This window comes from Macaca thibetana, chromosome 14 (assembly GCF_024542745.1).
Source record: "Macaca thibetana thibetana isolate TM-01 chromosome 14, ASM2454274v1, whole genome shotgun sequence".
NCBI lineage: Eukaryota > Metazoa > Chordata > Mammalia > Primates > Cercopithecidae > Macaca > Macaca thibetana.
Window position 1 is genome coordinate 81,906,368 of NC_065591.1, and position 8,419 is coordinate 81,914,786.

Sequence of the window (8,419 nt, forward strand, 5' to 3'; positions counted from 1 at the left end):
ATTTCATATTATCCTCCATATTCCCTATTGCATAAGTCTTTTTTGATGGTTTTACCATATATTTTATTGACTATTCTCAATTATTTACCAGAAATGATCAGAAACATTTATTTAATTGGTTAAAATGGTGGAGAGGAATATTTTATACTGACATTTGCATTGTAGGTAATCACGGCTGTGTGTGGTGGGATATTAAGATGGAATCGCAAACCCCTATATTCTAGTAATTTCAGCAGGTCACAAATAGATGAACAATCACAAAATATATAAACAATAACCACAAATGCTCGTTTTAATTAAAAGATATTGAGCCAACAAAATTTTGCATTTCATACTATTTTCATATTTAATAATAAAATGAGGTGATATTGAAGTAGAAAAAAATTAAAACCATATCCAGCTCCCAGTAATGGTTCCCAGAGGTGAAGTCCTGCCTGGGCTCTCCAAGCAGCAAAATAGTCAGATCTTCCAGAATTCAAAGATCCATCTACCTGGTCAGGTCTAGACACCAAACTTCTCACATCTTTAAACAGCCTGATACTGTCCTTATTTCATTACTAAAGGAGATTTTAACTGTGGGAGGAAAAGAATATTCTAGTCAAAATCAATTTATAAATTCCTATGAGATAAGACAGCCTACAGAGATTCTCCCTAGAAGACTGGTCAAGATTAGAAGGGAATTTCTGACTGGAAAAATATTAAATGCAAAGGCTTCCAGGATATCTGCAGAAGTAAATGCTTAAGCACAATGATGACAATTTCTAAAAGCTCAGAGATGATAAAGGGGAAGGTGGGTCATGCTTACTTCTAGTTAGTTAATTTTTATGACAACTGAAAAACTAGAAACCCTTGCTCTGCGGCCAATTCCATAGGAATGAAAATAGTCTTCACTGCCCCTTCTCTTTTGGGGCGGGCAGCAAGACTGAGAGCCATTCTTAAACCTAAATAAAACGTTACCATTTTGTCAGGGATATTATAATCTGCTTTAAGCCAGCAAAGTCATACTTAAGATAAAGAGGAAATCTGAATATGCCTTCTCAGAAGGGATTTTCTTCCAAGCATTATCTGGCTTTTATGTCTGATTCAAGCATAGCCTTCTTTTTCCTATTGGAATAATCATGGTCTATCATGGGGTTTTATATAAAGCCTCATCAAAACCCAAAATGCTTTAATATTGTTCACAAGTGTTTTACCTAGTTATAGAAAATTACTCATGTATTTTTTAATCAATTAAAAAACACATTATTACAAGTTGAATTACTAGGAAACTTTAACTGAATTGTATTTAAAAATAAAACACAGATAACCCTAAACCAATAACTAACTGCCCTTAATCTGAAATTGGACTGTCCTCAGTTAATACTCAGAATTTTAACAGGAGATGATACATGGCTTTACCAGTATGGTCCTGAAGACAAAGCACAAGCAATGCAATGGCTAGACAGAGGTGGAAGTGGGCCTGTGAAAGCAAGAGCAAAGGCATGACTGTGGTGTTTTAAGATGCTCAACGCATTTTGCTTGTTTTCTGGAGGGCCACAGAAGGATAAATACTTCTTAGTATTAGAGCATTGTGAGAAATTTGGCCAAAACGTTAGCAGAAAATGCCCAGGAAGGCTGCTTGTCCTCCACCACAAGAATGTTCCTGCCCATTCCTTTCATTAAACAAGAACAATTTTGCTAAAGTTTCTATGGAAAAAATCATTAAACATCCACCTTACTATCCTGATTTGGCTCCTTTTGACTTCTTTTTTTTTCTAATCTTAAAAAATTTTTAAAGGGTACCATTTTTCTTACATTAATAATATAAAGAAGACATTATTGACATGGTTAAATTTCTAGGATCTGCAGTTCTTCAGGGATGAACTAGACAGCTGTTATTGCTTATAAAAGTGACTTGAATTTGATGAAGGTTATGTTAAGAAATAGAGGTTACATTTTTATTTTTACCTTTTAATTCCATTTTTCCATGAACTTTTTGAAGTCCCCTTGCAGATGTCTATTTCAGTTTACCTTCTCCTAAATGAAAGATCATTACAGAGGGGAAAACTGTCCATAGAAACCCATTATTGAAGACACTGTATGGTGGTTCCACCAATAAGCTAACACTTACCTTCAGAGGTGGTTGAGCCTGTCTATCAGTCCAGCCATGGGCCCCTCACTGAAATCTGTACTCACCCGCTGGAGCATGTGCAGCTGCACAGACTCACTCTTGCAAGAAGGAGGATTTAGTTGACCTTTTGGGTGTCTGAGTCTTCATTAAACTGCTTAAGAAACGGCAGATTTAAACTGAAAATCCTTCATCAAAATCCTCTTCTGATATTCTAGTGTACCTCCACAATCTGGAATGGGGTTGTGGCTTTCTTCGAGAATCTTTCTTCTCATTCTCTTTCATTCCCCTGCCTCTCAGAGGTACTTGCCTCTCTAACCTACCATCTGCAACAAAGTAATTTATTTATTTCTGTATATTTATGATTCTGCATCCTAAAAATATAGGCAACTATGTATAATCATATAGAACTTTCTGCATTGAGCTCTTCCACACATAACCCCCTGAGCCGCATGAGGCAAATAAAGCACTAACTTCTGATAAAAGGGCATAGGAAAACATCCAGCAAAACACAAAAAGACACATAAAAGATGTAGTATCTTGGCCAGGTGCAGTGGCTCGTGCCTGTAATCCCAGCACTTTGGGAGATCAAGGCAGGCAGATCACCTGAGGTCGAAAGTTCGAAACCAGCCTGACCGACCTGGAGAAAATACAAAATTAGCCAGGCATGGTGATGCATGCCTGTAATCCGCTACTCTGGAGGCTGAGGCAGGAGAATCGCTTGAACCCAGGAGGCAGAGGTTGCAATAAGCTGAGATTGTGCCATTGCACTCCAGCCTAAAGGTATTTCTCAGGTATTTCTTTATAGCAATGCAAGAACATACTCATACAGCTAGGCAGAGGCCATCAGGACCAGCAACAGTCTGAGCTGGGTGAGAGATAAAGCTAAACTTTGAGCTGCAGCAGGAGCTGCCAGGGAGACAGAAAGGAAGGAAGGAGCCCTACATTCCAGGATGTCTCCTTTAAATCTTTAAGAAGCTCAGCCACCATCTCTTTACCTGACTCCTCTGGGAAGGAGTTTCCCTAGGTTAAGCCATACAGCAATAGGGCAGGAAGTGCCATTTGGATCTAGGAGCAGAGGGCAGAGACTCAGCAGGAAGAGTGTCTCTATGAAAAGGAGACAGAGTAGAGCAGGTGCATAGGTTCACAGGGTCAGCTATGGATAGAGTCAGGTGTACACTTTCAGAAGCCACAATTCCCAAAAGTCTCCTGACTACAACATCAGTGCACAGAGCCAGTCAAATGGAGGAGGAGTGGGTCCAGGCAATTCAGGCAGAAGGAAAGTAACAGATGAGTGGTTGCAGGAGGACACTGTTTCTGTCGAGGTCACTAGACAGAACATTGTCTCCACCTCTTAGCTTCGGAAGCAAGCAATGGAGGGTAAAAGTGTTGCCTGGGTTCTGGGGGCAAAGGCAGTAGATAACTTCTCTGTCATGTCCTCCAGAAGGGCCCGGTTCAGCCTCACAGGCCGAGAAGTCTGTTTGGTTCCCAAGTACTAGAGATGCTGCTATAAGGGACCCCCGAATTTCCTGCCTGAACCAGAGGCTGCCCAGGCTTTTCTTCCTGTTTTATATTTCCCCAGGAAGAACCTTGCCTGTACAATTACAAGGTTCTACGATCTCTAAATTCCAACCTAGCCTTCCACATCATTTTGAAGGTGTAATATTATTTGTCAAAGTGCGATGATACAAGATACGTGTGGACATAAAATTAAATTGTTGACAAGGAAAAAAACTAAAGTAAAAAAAAGAGAGAAAAAATATATGTATGTACAGTGGTCAGCTAGAAATATGCCTTTTAAATATTTGGCATGTGGTATGTGGGCCTCAATGTGTACTATTGCACTAGCTTCACAAACATTAAAGGATGTCTTTTAAAAGAAAAACCTCTTGCTAAAAGGTTAAGAGTCAAAATAACCTGAGTGGAACAGGTACCAGTCATTAAGTGAAACCTTCCATCTTCCCAGAACAATACCTCTTCCCAAGCCAGCTTCTTTGAAAATCACTTTTCTCTCTTTTACTATTTAGTTTATAAATTGCATAGTAATAATACAGAAACCACAATAGTAGAGAAAAAAATAAAGAATATTTTTAAATGAAAACTCACATCCTAACTCTACAAAAAAACATGAAAATTAAACCTGAATGCCTCCCTTTCCTGATATATTTTTCACCTAAATATTCAGTTCTTGGATTGCATTGCTTTTGGATTGAGTGGAAATTACTGCCTGGTCTCAAAATCTTCCATAATATATGTGTGTGTGTACGTGTGTGTTTGTGTGTGTGTATGGTGAATGTATTTCTTCTCGTTCAGTGTAAATTTTTTTCAATATGTATGTATATTTAGGCAGATTATGCTAGTAATTTTCTACAAATGTGCTTTTTAAAAAATAATCTTTAATTCAAAAAAAAATAATTAGTCTTACCCAGTGGCCCACAATTGTTAAAAACACTACTAATGGAGCTGGGTATGGTGACATACACCTGTCGTCCCAGCTACTCGGGAGACTGAGGCAAGGGTATTGCTTGAATCTGGGAATGTGAAACCATCCTGAGCAATATAGTGAGACCCCCATCTCAAAAACTGATCAATCATTAAAAAATAAAGTAAAACACGACTAATAGCTTTTTAAAAAATATTTCTTAATCAATTTTCCTAGCACCTTCCTTTCCTCAGTGAAGTATAGAAATATGTGGTCAGGCACTGTGGCTCACACGTGTAATCCCGATAATTTGGGAAGCCAAGGCATGAGGATCAGTTGAGTATAGGAGTTCAACACCAGCCAGGGCAACATAATGAGACTCGATCCCTAAAAAAAAATTTTTTTCTTTAATTACCAGGGCATGATGGTGCATGCCTATAGCCCAGCTACTTGGAAGGCTGAGGTAGGAGAACTACTTGGGCCCAGGAGGTCAAGGCTGCAGTGAGCCATGGACGCGCCACTGCACTCCATACCTGAGACACAGAGTGAGACACAGTATCAAAAAAAAAAAAAAAAAGTGTTTGTTTTAGAAAAAAACATTTGATGAGGTTTGGGCTTAAAAATATATTATTCTAAAATGTTCGAAACATTCCCTAGTAATGATAAAATTAAAGTGACAAAGACAAACTTTGTTCCTGTGCAGTTCCATCTCTCACCTTCCCGTAATGTCTGTCCCATCCAGCTTCCAAAGGAAATTATTTACAAAATAATGTCTGTATACTGGGTCTATATTTCTGTTGCCTATGAGGAGAGCATTTAAGATCTGAGCCATCTTCAAGTCTTATACTTTGTGTATGGCTGTCATGTTTATGCCGGTTAAGTAAGTTTGTATGCCCTTTCTCTTATTAATCTGTGTATGGTCAGTTCATCTTCAGAGGGTGAAAGGGGAAGATTTTCATTTCACTCCTACTGTGACAGTCAACTACCTTTTTACTGATTCAACTTTTTAGTATATATCAATACTTTTACATACATTTACTTTTAAACAAAATTTTGCATCATTACACTTAAAATTCTACTTACCTTTTAAAAAGAAAATTAAAAATAAATTTAAACATTATAAAATTTTAAATAATAAAAATAAAATAAATGATTTATATAAAAATTAATCTGTGAAAAACACTATCAAGAGAATAAAAAGACAAGTCACAGACTGGAAGTAAATATTTACAAAAGCTATATCTGCTGAAGATATATTTGTTATCCAAAATGTACAAAGAACTCTCAGGACTCAATAATAAGAAAATAAATAGTCCAACACAAATGTAGAGATCTGAACAGACATTTCACCATAAAAGACAGATGGATGATAAATAAGCACATTGAAAGATGTTCAACATCATTCATCATTAGGGAAAGGCAAATTAAAACCACAATGAGATACTGCTACATGCCTATTAGAATAGCTAAAATTTAAAAGACTGGCCATAGTAAACATTGGTGAGAACTCAAAGGAACTGGAATGCTCATACATTGCTGCTGGAAATATTAAGCAGTATAGCCACTGTGTCAGTTTCTTTAAAAGTTAAACATATCACACCACCTCTTCATTCAAATTCTGCTTATTTACCCAAGACAAATGAAAGTGTATGTCCAAACGGTTGGACAAACATTCATAGCAGCTTTATTTGAAATAGCAAAAACAACTGGAAGCAAGCCAAATGTCCATCAAGATGTGAATAGATACACTAACTGTAGAATATCCATACAATAAAACTATTTTTAAAAAATTATGGGGCAAAAACAAAAAAAAACAAAGATAGAATCTAACCTCTTGGTAAATACATTCACTATTAGGGTTTTTATAACAGAGAAGTCATTCTTTATTAATACTCTTGACTATGAAAATATTTCGGCATCAAAAATCTGCAAAATATAAATAAACAAGCAAACAAAGGACACACAACTTTTTTTTTTTTTTTTTTTTTGAGACTGAGTCTTGCTCTGTCATGCACGCTGGAGTGCAGTGGCACGATCTTGGCTCACTGCAAGCTTCCGCCTCCCAGGTTCACGCCATTCTCCTGCCTCAGACTCCCGAGTAGCTGGGACTACAGGCGCCGGCCTCCACGCCCGGCTAATTTTTTGTATTTTTAGTAGAGACGGGGTTTCACCATGTTAGCCAGGATGGCCAGATGGTCTCGATCTCCTGACCTCGTGATCTGCCCGCTTCGGCCTCTCAAAGTGCTGGGATTACAGGCGTGAGCCACCGCGCCCAGCCCCAGGACACACAGCTTTAAAAGCTCTCCTTGGTCTCACCCAGTGCCAACCACCTAAAACCTCTCATTTTCCCCCAGTCATTTCTTCTGCCTCCAGGATAGAGGCACAGACTCTCGGCCTTGGGTCACGCACTGAGGACCATGCTGGGCTACCGTGGTCAGCAATGGACTCAGGTTCTCACCAGGAGCCCCAAGATAGGCTCCTTAAAAGAAATGTTACCCATCAGGTTGCACTTCCTGATTCTTGTCTCTGCTGGAAGGAGGAAATCAAGCCAGGAACATTGTCAGGAGAGAGATGAAAATGGGGCTCAGGTTTCTGTCTCTTGTGATGTCAGACAAGCCTTTCAGCTCCTTCTCCTCAGCCCTCATGGAATTGTTTGGTGTGCACGCATCGAGATTCTGAACTGGGTCCCCACTCTCTCTGCCCTTCTCTGGTGCCAGATCCTGAACTCTCCAATCTAATTTTTCCCCCAATTTGCCCTTGCATTTATTTATGTGGATTACTGTCTGCCTGTCCCAAAGAATGAAAGCTTTATCACAGCAGGGACTTTGTTTAAAAAATAATAATAACGGTTATATTTTTAGGATCCATGACACTGTCCAGCATATTGGTGATATCTGATAAAAAATGTTTGTTGAATGAATGAACAAATATATTATTCACAATGTCACATTATCCTGAACTGACTAGAAAATTGAGTTTCTGATGTCAGTATTGATGACATTATGAAGTAAATATAATTCTGATACAGTGCTGGTGAAAATCTAATAAGAGATGCTCATTTTAAAAAACATTTTCTTGTAGATTTGAAAATGTTTAATCTCCATGACCTAGTTGTATATCTGCAAGTTGTGTATCTTTGGGTTAGGCAGAATAATTGGCCCCCACCAAAGACAGCTACATCCCAGTCTTCAGATACGGTGAACATGCTAACTTACATGCTAAAAGGGACTTTGCAGATGTGATTACCATTAACGGCATTGAAATGGGGAAATTACCTTGAATTATCTTGGTGAGTCCAATTTAATCTCATAATTCCATGAGAGCAGAGAATATTTTCTGGATGCAGAGATTCAGACAGATGGCAGTATGAGAAAGATGTGGCCTGCTATTACTGGCTTTTAAAACAGTGGAAGGGGGCCACAATCCAAGGAAAGCCAGTGACCTTTAGAAGCTGGGAATGACCCGAAGTTTACAACCAGAAAGAAAACGGAGGATCTCAATCCTACAACCACAAGGAACTGAATTCTGCCAACAACCCAGATTCTCTCTTAGAGCCTTCAGAAAGAAATGCAGCCTGCCAACATCTTGATGTTAGTTCAGTGAAAGCCATACCAGACTTCCAACCAAAACAACTCCAAGATAATAAGTTTGTGTGTGTGTTTTTTAAAACAGACTCAAATCTTAAAACAATGTGTTCTTTTAAGTCAATAAGTTTGTGGTAAATTGCTATACCAGGAATAGAAAACTGATACAACCCTAGAGAAAGTCTTGTACATGTGCCCTATAAACACACAGCAGAATTTTTAAATTTTTTATTGAGATTTTTATATATATATATTTAATTTACCATCTGTACATTTTTAGAGGACAGTTTAGTGGTGATAAATACA